This window comes from Lepidochelys olivacea (genome assembly GCF_965140295.1).
Source record: "Lepidochelys olivacea isolate rLepOli2 genome assembly, chromosome: 3".
Lineage (NCBI taxonomy): Eukaryota > Metazoa > Chordata > Testudines > Cheloniidae > Lepidochelys > Lepidochelys olivacea.
This window is the reverse complement of record NC_140413.1, coordinates 95,478,655-95,490,897: the sequence shown is the minus strand read 5'-3', so window position 1 is coordinate 95,490,897 and position 12,243 is coordinate 95,478,655. Positions and strand designations below refer to the sequence as shown.

Genomic DNA, 12,243 nt, shown 5'->3' with positions numbered 1-12,243 from the left:
GTTGAGTTAGCCATAGACTTTTAGTTAAGAGTGAATTTTTAGCCTGTTTATAATAAGTCACCAACGATTCTTGTTGAAAACTGCAGAACTGTAATTCTTTTCCCACTTCCTAGACCAGAGGTTTCTCAAACTGTGGTCTGTGGACCATCAGTGGTCCGCAATCCCCATTCAGGTGGTCCGCGGAGGAGGGATTTTAAAGTGGTTTACCCTTCCCTTTATATTTATGACAGGGTCCAATTTGAAATAAACTTGTAACTGATTTGCACCCAAAATTCCAAGTGCAGCCCATGGAAACTGTGCATGCTTAGCATTCCAACACGTACATACACCATTCTTATTTCTTTTCTTTCTTTCAGATGCAAGGTGCTCCACGTATCCTCCCTTTCCCCCTTCTAAGTTTAATCATCAAAATCAACAGGGTTCTGCCCATTGAGGCACAGAACACTCCCTGAAATTTTGGAATTGATTGGAAGCAGCATTAAAAACAATACACCACTTATGTTACAGACAGACAGAAATGCCACTGAGTTCAGAGTAAGACTTTGCTTCACTTGGTCAAATCAGCTTTGCAGTTGTTCAACACACTAGCAAACGAAGACTCTTTTCAGAATTGAACTTTGGCTCAGTATAAATGTCTGATTGACAAAGAAGCACCCATATGTCAGGTATGATCTAACAAAACAAAGTTGTGTTTTCTTCTGTGATGGGCAAGAAATAGTGCTTTTGGCCAATACATTAGTAATTCATTTGCCAATAAATTATAATCAGTTCTGATATATTGTGGCCACAGGTTTCATGGCTGTTAATTAAATTTGAACTCAGGATCTTTCTTTCCCAAAGCACAGGGCCTGATGATCAGCAGGTAGACTCAAGTATCAATGAAACCCTCTATCAGCTACAGTAGTATTAAGCATCTTGTGAGATTGATACTGCAGGGCAACAACTACAAATATTCAGTAGGTCTGACATTCCAGTCTACTAAAAGGCAGTGGCACATGGGCATAACGACAACAGATGCTTCTGTGACCACTAATAGCCAGGAAAAATTGCACAAGCTTTACAGAAATGTGATAAAGTAAATTATAAAGCCTTATTTTCCATTTGAATAAGAATAGAGCATTTACAAAAAACTATGTTACCCAAGTTAAAGTGGTACTATGTATAATATGCAGTGAATTCACTAACACTGCCAGCATAATGGACACAGAAACTACCAAAAAAGAATGGTATCAGATTTTTCCAATTTTATATTTAATTTATTTGAAAAATGACAGAACAGTCTTAATTTCAAAATGTGGAATTTAAAGATTTCTTATCATATAAAGTCATATAAAAATATAGGCCAGCATTTTTTATTTTGTCCACATGCTAGGCATGCAGTACAGAATGTTCACAGCTGAAATTTATATGCGTTTCCTGTTATAAAGCAGCATAGTTGCACTTGTCAGAGAAAGAAATAGTGTTATAAAAGACCATTGTGCCACAAGAGAAACTGTTTCTCTCTTCTCAGCCAGTGCCTCACCAACATGAGAAGACTAGGTTTCTTAAACATAACATAGGGCTTGTCTCACCCTTTAGTGACTGGTCCATACAATGGAGGATAACAGCCTACTACTGCTACCAGTCACTCAGTTAGGACTCATAGTAGAGGTCTGTGCTGTGGATCTAAAGGTCCAAATGCCGATGATGAACCAAGCTGGGGGTTAACTTGGGTCCACATGAAGGACATTCTGGGTTTGTTTGTTTCATATTTCCATTAAGAAATCACATCCAGAAAAACTACATTAAAACAACATTAAGGCGACAAAATCAAGCTTTCAAAATTTAGAAAATAACAGAAATCATATTACCTGTGCAGCCTTAATTCATCCCCTTGTGTGCATGTATTAGGACAATCTTTAATTATATGATCAAATAGAATTTTACTATATATTTCAAAAGGCATAAACAATACAAAAAGACATAAAAATTGTGCACCCACAAAATTAAAAGCAGAAATAATTGCCTTACTTGTGGACACTTGTGTTTTCTTTACACCATTCTAAACAAATTACAAAAGTTCATATCATCTAGCACTGTGCACTTTACTTATATACTCTGTATCTCAGACAGCATGTATACCTTGTGATGGAGGGAGGATTCTGGGCTGCTGCTTCAGGATGCCATGGAACCCATTATTACTTGCATTCTGGAATGCCAAAGGCTCTGGCTACTTTAAATCAAAATCTTATTAGGAAAAAATATGTCTTTACATGACAAATGTAACTTAGAGGAACTCATTGGATTTAAGTCTGTAGAACCTTGCATTTTACTGGTACATTTAAAGCAAAGTAGTTCTTTAATCCTGCACTGAGAACTGCATCCATGGGCAGTCCCATTGAATCCAGTGTGTGAGTGCAGGGTACGCTTGCAGGGTTTCACCACAGGACTGGGGCCTTTATGCTAATAGTAAAACTAAAAGATAAGGAGTCTTTTCTCTGAATTGTCTCTTTGTTTTATCTTTCACTTCTGCTGATGTGGTCACTAACGTAGAGCAGAGAATAATACCTAATAATAGGACCGGATTGATTTCACACCAAACAAATGAATAATGTGATCAGAACATATCAAAAGCCATTTTCAACGTAGTGTTCACAAAATTCTAAGGGACCCTCACCTTCTGGAACATAGGTGGGCTCATTTTTTCCAACAGCATGCCGAACAAACATATATTTTGAATCTGAAATGCGGAACATTTCTGCCGATGTGGAACACTTGAGAGGTATGCTTGCAATAGCAATTTTGTAAGCTTCCAAAGCTGGTTCTGGTTGCATGGCAAATCTATGGATTTGAGTTTGGGGTGGTTTTTGCTGTGTGTTCTACAATTTTTTGAAGGAAGAGATGTAATTTATATGTAAATTTTTACTAAATACAACCCTTACAGTTCAAAAAGTAAATATTTTAAGAACAGTATATAATCATATGGTAAGAATACCAACACTTGCCTAAATAGAATTTAAAGAATAACTGTAATGAAAAAAGAACACAACATTAGTCAATTACAATTCTTGCAGTGTGTTATTAAATCTTCTAAGACAATTTGAAGAAAGAATGAAAATATTAAGGAAAAACATTCAAAAATAAACACATACATTAGATTGAACATGATAAAGTATCTAATAAAATTCACTCTACCTCCTATAAACTTTCAATTTTAATTAAAACCCAGGAAAAAAACTAATATTCTACATACTGGCAATTTCATATTTATATTCTTTTAGATAGCAAGCACTCTTCAAAAAGATGGATTGAGTACAGTTCTAAATAAAGTTGTTATTCCAAAATGCTATTCCAGCTTCTGAGTTTGATTCCTATGAGTGATAGTCAAATGTGTGTGGTGCTGGTATAAAATTCTGTTTGCAAAAATTTAACATATTGGGCCAAAGTCATAGTGATTTCATCAGAGTTTCCAGATTTTTAAAATGATGGGCATATAGTTCTTCACTTTGCCTCTGTTAACGGTATCAATATTTGAAGACTGCATATGAAATCAAATTAAACATGCATCAACAAGTAAACTGTTTTTGCAATGGAAACCTGTTGGATGCTGAAATCCATGAACTTGCAAACATGTAACTGAAAGCAGAATTCAGCACATTTATTACTATTTTATCAGTGGCGGAATAGCAATCTCAGGTTTTTGATTGCAAAGATCAGAGATGATATCTACCTCGCAAGGTTGCAGTGAAATTCAGTTAATGTTTGTAAAGCAGTTTGAAGATGCACCACACTATGTTCTATTAGGACATTGAAAATGGAAAACTGATATAATGCTTCCTTAACCAATACAGGAAGAGCCAGGTGAGCAGTTGAAATCTTTAATTTTCCTAATCAGCCATGGGAGGTCACAGTTAAACACCACAAGTCAGCAGAAATATTACTTATGCGGTAATAAATCAAAAGCATTTAAAATTAACTCTAAGATTAGAAATAATAAGCTGGGACCCTTCCGCGCATTTTTAGAGAAAAATATCCATGTAGTAGGACTGGCAGGATGATTGGTTGTGCAGAGGAGCTTTACTTCAAAGTATCACAATTTTAAATCCTAGTCACCTTCTCAACTTTAATTTCAATATGTTTAATACTAGGATCTGAACTTCCATCTCTGCAGGCATTATCATTGGCAGCAACAATTCTCTTTAGAAACCTCTCTGCAGTGTGAAAAAACCTCCTCAGCATGTATAGTTTGGGCCCAGTCCTGTTTATTTCTCACCCGAGGCTCCAAAATGAGACAACACTAGCGCAGACAAAGTAAGAGTGTGTGTGTTCTCCAACTAATTCTTTACATCTGGAAGCTCTTTTGACATTTTGGACCAGATTCTCAGCTGCTGTAAATCAACATAGCTCTAATGAATTTAATGGAGATTAGCTGTTTCCTTATGCTCACAAGATCAATCATCTCTGTTCTCAGAGTAGCAGCCGTGTTAGTCTGTATTCACAAAAAGAAAAGGAGGACTTGTGGCACCTTAGAGACTAACAAATTTATCTGAGCATAAGCTTTCGTGAGCTACAGCTCACTTCATCGGATATCTCCTCAAGTGGCTGAGGACTCTGGAAAATTATATGACCCTTGATATCTTATCCAAGGACATATGCCATCACAACCAGCATTGGACTGTAAGCTCTTTTGAGCAGGAAACTGTGTTATCTGATGTGTTTAAACAGTGCATTGCACAACTAAGCTCAAATTCTGACTGTGTGATACAGACATAAAAATGACAATAATGATATATATCAGTGACGAAAGACCTGTCATGTTCTGATTATTTTATCATTAGCATAATTTCTCCCCCCAAAATACACTATAACTGAATTTTTGCATCTTCCCCCCTGCATCAATGTGAAGTGCAGGTATGCGCCAAGCCAGCTCTGGTGTTAACATAAACAGGTTTTGTATTTGTACAGACAGAAGGAAAAGAAAACATGGATTAAATATAAACAAACACTTCAGGCTTACAGATTTTTATTCTTAGTTGCCTTCAAATGGAAGTTGTTATAGCAACTATTCTTGGTCATCAGTGGTTCTTAAATGTGGAATAACTGCAGGGACTAATAGACATTTATATTATGTGTGCATCTAACTGCTAGAGAGGCATCATAGGAAGTTATCTGATGTTCAGAAGTTATTTGTTCACTTTGACTTTGGCCCAATACGTTGTTTGTTCAGATGTCTGTCTGATTCCATAGAGTATGCTTTACATACAATTATTTCATCACTTTTTACAAAAAAATGTGTATACTTTAAATTCACATGCTTTAAATGCTCTTGGGGTGGGGGAACCTGACAAGTAGTACTTTTAATTACCCAAACTAGAAAAGCACTAGCTAGTTCCCAGTATTGTATTCCATGTTGAAATGGCATTTATATTTGTGTATAGGCCAAAAAAATACGTCAATATTTTAGAGCAACATTGGGCAGGGAAAAAATTGACTTATATTCAGGCAGTCAAACAGGCGAAATACGGTATAATAGTAGGTAAGTAATAAGGGTTCTGAGGCAGGAAAGGGAGAAGTATGTAAAAAAAAGCAATTCAGAAGTGAAAAAGTTCCCTGCCTTACGCTACCTTTACATTGCAGGTTAAATATTGAGCATTATCTGATGAATTTTGTGTATGTAAAAAAATAATTAAGCCCATCGCCCAAAAATGGAAGAGCTGCAAGAAGCCTAGTAAGCAAAGTCATGCTCCCTCTTTACTGTTACAAAAGCATATCTATATAGTTAGGATTTAAAGCACAGCAAAAGTAGCAGATAGCTATTAAGTCTTAAAACACTAAAAATGGAAAAAAGAAAAACACAAAGTGGCAGCTACCGAATAATATCCTGACTGATGTACAGATTTCATGGACTGTTAAGTTATTAGGGCAAAGATTACAAAAAAAGCTTCCAAAAGATTAAGGCTGAGATTTTAAAAACTGTCAAGAAGATTTAGTTGCCCAGTTCCCATTTTAATTTTAATGGGAACTGGGTGTCTAAATCCCATTGGCACCTTTGAAAATCTCGGCCTTAAAGCAGACAGTTTTCACAAGTTCAAAATCAGGCTATACTAAGAACATGTGTATGTATTGCAGCAGACTTCTCACAGGGATGTGACACCAATGAACTCTGAAAATCAGACCATCCTTCTAGCAGTATAAAAACTGTACAGTATTTGTGAAGATGACAAAAGGTCACATTTTGCTATGCTTTTGTCAATCCTGGCACATGGCAGGAAGCTTACAGCAATAATAATCAAAACATGATCAAAACCCATAAACTTCTCTTCTGGATTCATTGTGCCGCACACAGCCGAAAGGCTGGGTGGATAAGGATTGGATAAAAATGGCACAAAAGACCTGGAACAGTGCTGTGCAAAAGCTCTATACTTGTATAAGATATGTCTCAGGCACATTTAACTGATGGTGTAAAAAGGACGGTGAAAGAGCCAAACTTGGATTTCAGAGTAACTTCAGCAAGTCCGACAACTACCTGAACAAGCCCTTCACAGGCCAAGTAAGAAATATTGGGCTGCATAGGAGTCTTTTGGATTGTCCTCCAAGACTAAAGGCAGCAAATTTAATGAAGCCACGGTGCTTCTATGACTGCCCCTGAGTTACCGATGTCTGGGATTCAGTTAAATTTGTTAGTCTCTAAGGTGCCACAAGTCCTCCTTTTCTTTTTGCAGATACAGACTAACATGGCTGCTACTCTGAAAACGTTCCTGAAGTTGATTCTAAGGTCTTCAAGGTGGTATCAGCAATGAGCCACAAACTGTTGCACTCAAAAGAATGAAGATGATGGAGAAGAAAAAACTAATACAAAAAGGATGATCTTTTATGACAACAGCCACAAAGCAAGATTCAGACTTATTTGATATTTCTAGCAGATACTGAACATTTTAATTTTTTTTTTCAAACCTGGGCTTGTTTTAAACATCTCACTGGATGCAAATCAAGCCATGAACAGTGACTTAATATGAGAAATGAATTTAAAGAAATTCCATTTTGAGTTATTCATTTTATTTATGATGATATAAAAGAGAGAACATACTTTAAGACACAAGCAAAAGGAATCAGAATTACACTTGAACTTTGAATCCTAACGCTGTATTTTCCCTTCGTATGAAATTTTCTTAGAATTTTATTTATTTATTTATTTATTTTTAAAAATGCAATTGCCAATGGCACTTTTAAGTTATTTGATATGCAGGTATTTGTTCTGGGGCTTCCTGAATCCGGTTTGCTGTCGACTGAGATCATCTGGAACCCAAATTACCCTTGGTCAAGAAACAAGCTGCTTTAAACAATAGGCCAAAAGCTTACTAAAGATCAAAGTTCAATCACTCCAGAAACTGAGAGCCAGTGTGGTCTTTTAGTTAAGGTGCTGGATTCAGGAATTATGGTTTCAGTTTCCATTTCTGCCACACTTCCAGTGTGACTTTAAGCAAGTCATTTAATTTCTACGGCTCTGAATTGTGGCCTTCATGTCTCTGTGCCCCATCTGTAAAATGGGAAAATAATACTTCTTTTCTTCTCCTTGTCAGTATTGTCTCTTTAGATTATAAAATCTTGGAGACAGGGATTGTCTCTTACTCTTTGCACATACAGCACCCAAACACAATGGGGGCCTAGTCTCAGTTGGGGCCTCTGTTGGCTATTGTTATACAAATAATAATAAACTCCCTGTCATAGTTATCTGCTCTCATTAGCTGGAAACAGATAAAAAAAGAATATGGATAACAAAATTCTAGTGGCTACATACAAATATTTCTAAAAATTGTATTTCTCATGGCTTTAGAATTACTGGGCCAATCTTATGCAAACTAGGATTATTCATTAATTATGAATAATACCTACATAAATAAGTCATGTTGGACGTGCACACACACACCTATGTTTGAGTTATGCATGTGTTTGTGATTGGAAAATAATAATATGGAGTACTTTTTCATGTCCTCATGACTTAAATGGTTCAACTGATTTTGCTCAGACATTCCTAAAACATTCATCTCAAGCCTTCGGTGAAACAGCCCAAAAGAAGAAATCAGTTTGAGAAAGCTAGGAAGGTGGGAAAGAACTCGCTATACTGTGATACTCTACCTCAAAGCAGCACCCTGGAACTCCCACATTCACCACTGTTGTATAATTATGATATGTTTTGTACAAAATATTCTTTGCAAGGTATCATTTTAAAAGTCTTGATCTGTTGAACATAATTATCCTGCTAGATTGTATGTGCTATCATTGTGTGTGAAGTTATGAAGTTTTGTTATGTGTATGTTATTGAAATATGTTGGGAGGTTAGGAACACTCACAACCAGCCTTTCAGGTACAATGGAGTAGCCAGACAGCGGTTAATGCAGGGGTGGGCAAACTTTTTGGCATGAGGGCCACATCGGGTTTCTAAAATTGTATGGAGGGCCCGTTAGGGGAGGCTGTGTCTCCCCAAACAGCCAGGCGTGCCAACCCCCACCCCCCGCTTCGCGCCCCCTGATGGCTCCCCTGAGATTCCTGCCCCATTCAATGCCCCCCTGCCCCTGATGGCCCCCCCCGGGACTCCTACCCCATCCACCACTCCCTGTCCTGACCGCCCCCCGCCGCCCCATCCAAACCCCCCCTCTCCTTCCTGACTCCCCCCCGGGACTCCTGCCCCATCCAACCCCCCTGTTCCCCACCCTCTGACTGTCCCGCCCCCTATTCACACCCCTGCCCCCTGATCACCACCCCCAACTCCTCTGCCCTCTAGGAACCCCGCCGGCTCCCTGCCCTCTGCCCCATTACAGCGCTGCCTGGAGCGCCATGGCTGGCGGTGGCTCTGCAACTGTGCTGCCCAACCGCCCAGAGCACAGCGTGGCACGCTGCGGCTGCAGGGGAGCAGGGACAGCAGGGGAGGGGCCGGGGGCGAGCCTCCCGGGCCAGGAGCTCAGGGGCCAGGCAGGAGGGTCCCATGGGCTGGATGTGGCCTGCGGGCCGTAGTTTGCCCACCTCTGGGTTAGTGGCTCATCAACACCCATCAAGGAAAGAATCCACTATCCCAGAAACTGTATACAATGGAGACTTCACAGAGAGAACATGTAGACAATGGAGACTTTTTGACCAATGGGGACTGCCTGATCCCCAGGTCACTGCAAAAGATTTTTCCAGAAAGCTGGAAGAAACTATAAAAGAGAGGAAGTGACATCATCACTTGGCCTTTCTGCCCCCACCCCACCCCAGCCCAACATCTGGAGGAACATCTGGAGGACAAAGACTTTGAGCTGGAGAAGGGTGGTCCTGGGCTGGAAAGCAGTTCCTGCCTGTGTATTGAGGATTCGTGGCCTGTCTGGGTAAGATGCTGCTTGATTCAAATCCCCTTTACATTTGTAGAACTCAGACGGATCTCTACACTTGCTATTTATAATCACTTAAAATATTTCTGTAGTTATTATTTCTGTTTTATATTTAACCTAAAACAGTGTGTTTTGGTTGAAGTGCTTGGGAAATCTCAGCTCAGTTTACAAACGATAGTAACCTGACACTGACCAGGCTTCTGACCAGTGCAAGATGGTACAGTTCTGGGGTACAAAGCTGGGGAGCTGGGGGAAATTGGATGGAGCCTCCTATTGATGGTTCATGAGTAGCTGGGAGATTATTCATATAACTCAGTTGGGTCTGTGCCTGACCAGGTGCAGTACCTGTCAGAGGTTTACAGCCTGACAACAGCAACACAGTGTGAGAGGCAACCCAGATTAGTGGGTTTGGGGGACTTAGCGGCCCCACAATCAGGTTGCACCCTGCGGACCCTATCACAGATACATACATACAGTACAGTGTCTGCAGTCTTTTATGCAAGACCACTATATATTTGAACTCTATAAGCGGATTAAGGTCCCACCATGCCTTCAATAGTGTCTCCATTTGCCATACATAGTCCAAATTTACCCCCTTCCTGGGGTTTGGCTTTACTGGTGATTCAGATAACAAAACAAAGCCCAGCATAAGTTTTCTCTCCTAGTTTCACTGTTCCCCATTTCCATACAGGCCTCCCTCTGGCCAAGGGAGACATTCTAATTCCTTTTATAGCATGGTTGGAGCCAACAAGGTTCATTTACAATCAAGAGTCAGCAGTGAATGTTCTCCATTTGTACTCAGCGTTCTGGCACCTGTGTTTATAGTGACTCAGGAAAGGAGTCTTGCATACCCAGCATCCTGGAACCCTGCTACATACCACTTACACTAACTTTTATTTTTTTTAATTAACGGTCTAATCATAGCATTGCAAAGGGGTAATGTGAAATTATCGCTATTCTTTTAATTTGATTGAGCAGAAAAAAGTATGAAACATTTATCACTTATTCTGTCCATAATAGACTTCTAATGATGAGTTCACTAAAACCACATGCTTTAAAGTAAACTCAGATCTGTTCCTAAAGGTTACAGCAATATACTTTCATCAAAAACAGATTTACTGTTCTTTCTCTTAAAGCTTTGAGCACCACCTACACTCTGTGGGAGAACCTGACTCTATAACTAGAAATACACTAATAAATCCATAACAGATGTGAACTCATTCAAGCACAATCTCTGACCTCAGTTTCCACTTTGACTGTTACAATATTTTGCCTAAAATGCATCTGTAACCTACCAGTCAGGGTATTACATGTCCCCAACTGTGCCTGATTCACAGAGGACATGGCTCTGTTACAGCTTTCAGCTTGAAAAAATGGCTCTTTAGCTCAGACTGTAGAGATTCACATGGTTTAGCTCTGGGGGTCCCTGAATCCTTAGAATGTCAGCAAAGATGATGGTTGTCACACATGCTCTTTGACATACCCGAGGCTCCGGAGGGAAGGGTGCCTTGGAGACTCAGTCCAGCCCCGGTGTAGAGACCTGCAAATCTGCAGAACCTGCAGATAATTTTTGTGGATCGTGGATCGGATGTGGATACACATTTGTGTATCTGCGCAGGGCTCTACCCATCAGTTGTGTCCCCACCCAGCCCTTTCCATCAGTTCAATCCCTCCCCATCACCCCACCTCAGTTCAGTCCCTCCAACCTCTCACCTCTGCTCCTCTTGCGGTTCTTCAGGGGTAGGGGGACGGGCTGCAGAGGGTCCACTGTCTCCCATCCAGGCTGAGGGGGTGCATCTCCAGGGGCTCTTCACCCCCCTCTGCCCCTTCCTGGGCCAGGTGCTGGGGAGGGGGAGTGGTGGGAGAGGACCAGATAACCCATCCCTGTTGCTCACAGCAGAGGAGGAGGGAGGAGGAGGCAGAGCTCTGTTGAGTGCTGGGCTCTTTGCTTGCTTCTTCCCTCTCCCCTACTGTGAAAACAGTAAGCAGAGGGCACAGAAATCTGCCAGATTCTGGCAGAGTTGAACTTTAATCACCACATGAGCTCCAGCCCCCTGTGAAACCCCATCTCTCGCAAAAAAGTCATGAGAGTTGGCAACACTGCAGTAGTATGTGTGCTGTGTATTCTCTACTTACAGAAAGCCCCTTTGACTCCGTCATTCATTTTGCATTGCTGGCTTTCAAAACAATAGAAAAGAGGAAAAAACGTGAGATACGAGGAAAAAAATCCTTTGTGATGCTAAAGTTCCATAAACGCAAGATCAGTTCCATTCTCATCTGCACTCCCCTGCCAAAAAAACCTATTATAATGCTCTCTTAACATTTCAGCAATCCAGCTCTTCTTTCCACAACTGCACTTCTTCAAATTAATAATCCTTAGTGTAATTCTAGCCACTTAAATCAATTACTAGATTTAAATTTTCTCCTAAAGTGTGCAAAATTACATTGTATTTCTCTGCTACTTTTTGTTCTGTTCTGCTGCAGCAGGTCCATCCAGTGTGTCTGTGTCATTATATGACATTCCCTTGTATTTTTAACTCTCGTCTTAAAGGAGAAATGAAAACATTGGCCACTGCAATGTCTAAAATATGAGAGGTTATTTGGGAAGAGAGTACAAATGATCTCATGACTAGATGGGTTACTGATCTAAGGAATCTTAATGATTTTCAGTAACACTTCATGACAAAGGCTTGGCCAGAGATATGAGTTTCAGTCTAGGTTGTAATTACAAAGGCCCTGCATTTATTTTCAGCTAGCTGAAGCATCTGTTATAAGTGGATGCAATCCCAAAAGCACACAGCTATTTAAGTTTGGCCCTTTACTTCAACTTTAGGAGACAATCTGTTACCATATATGTAGCCAATGAGATAGATTCTAAGCAATGGCTCAGTCTACCTTT

The 12,243-nt window shown here is 40.0% G+C and overlaps 1 protein-coding gene across 7 annotated transcripts in view; it reads right to left on the bottom strand.

Annotated features, from left to right (window-relative positions):
- The window catches only part of NKAIN2 (sodium/potassium transporting ATPase interacting 2), a gene marked incomplete at its 3' end in the record, with an annotated part of 793,559 nt that overhangs the window by 755,507 nt on the left and 25,809 nt on the right, over positions 1 to 12,243 (bottom strand). The window lies entirely within an intron of this gene.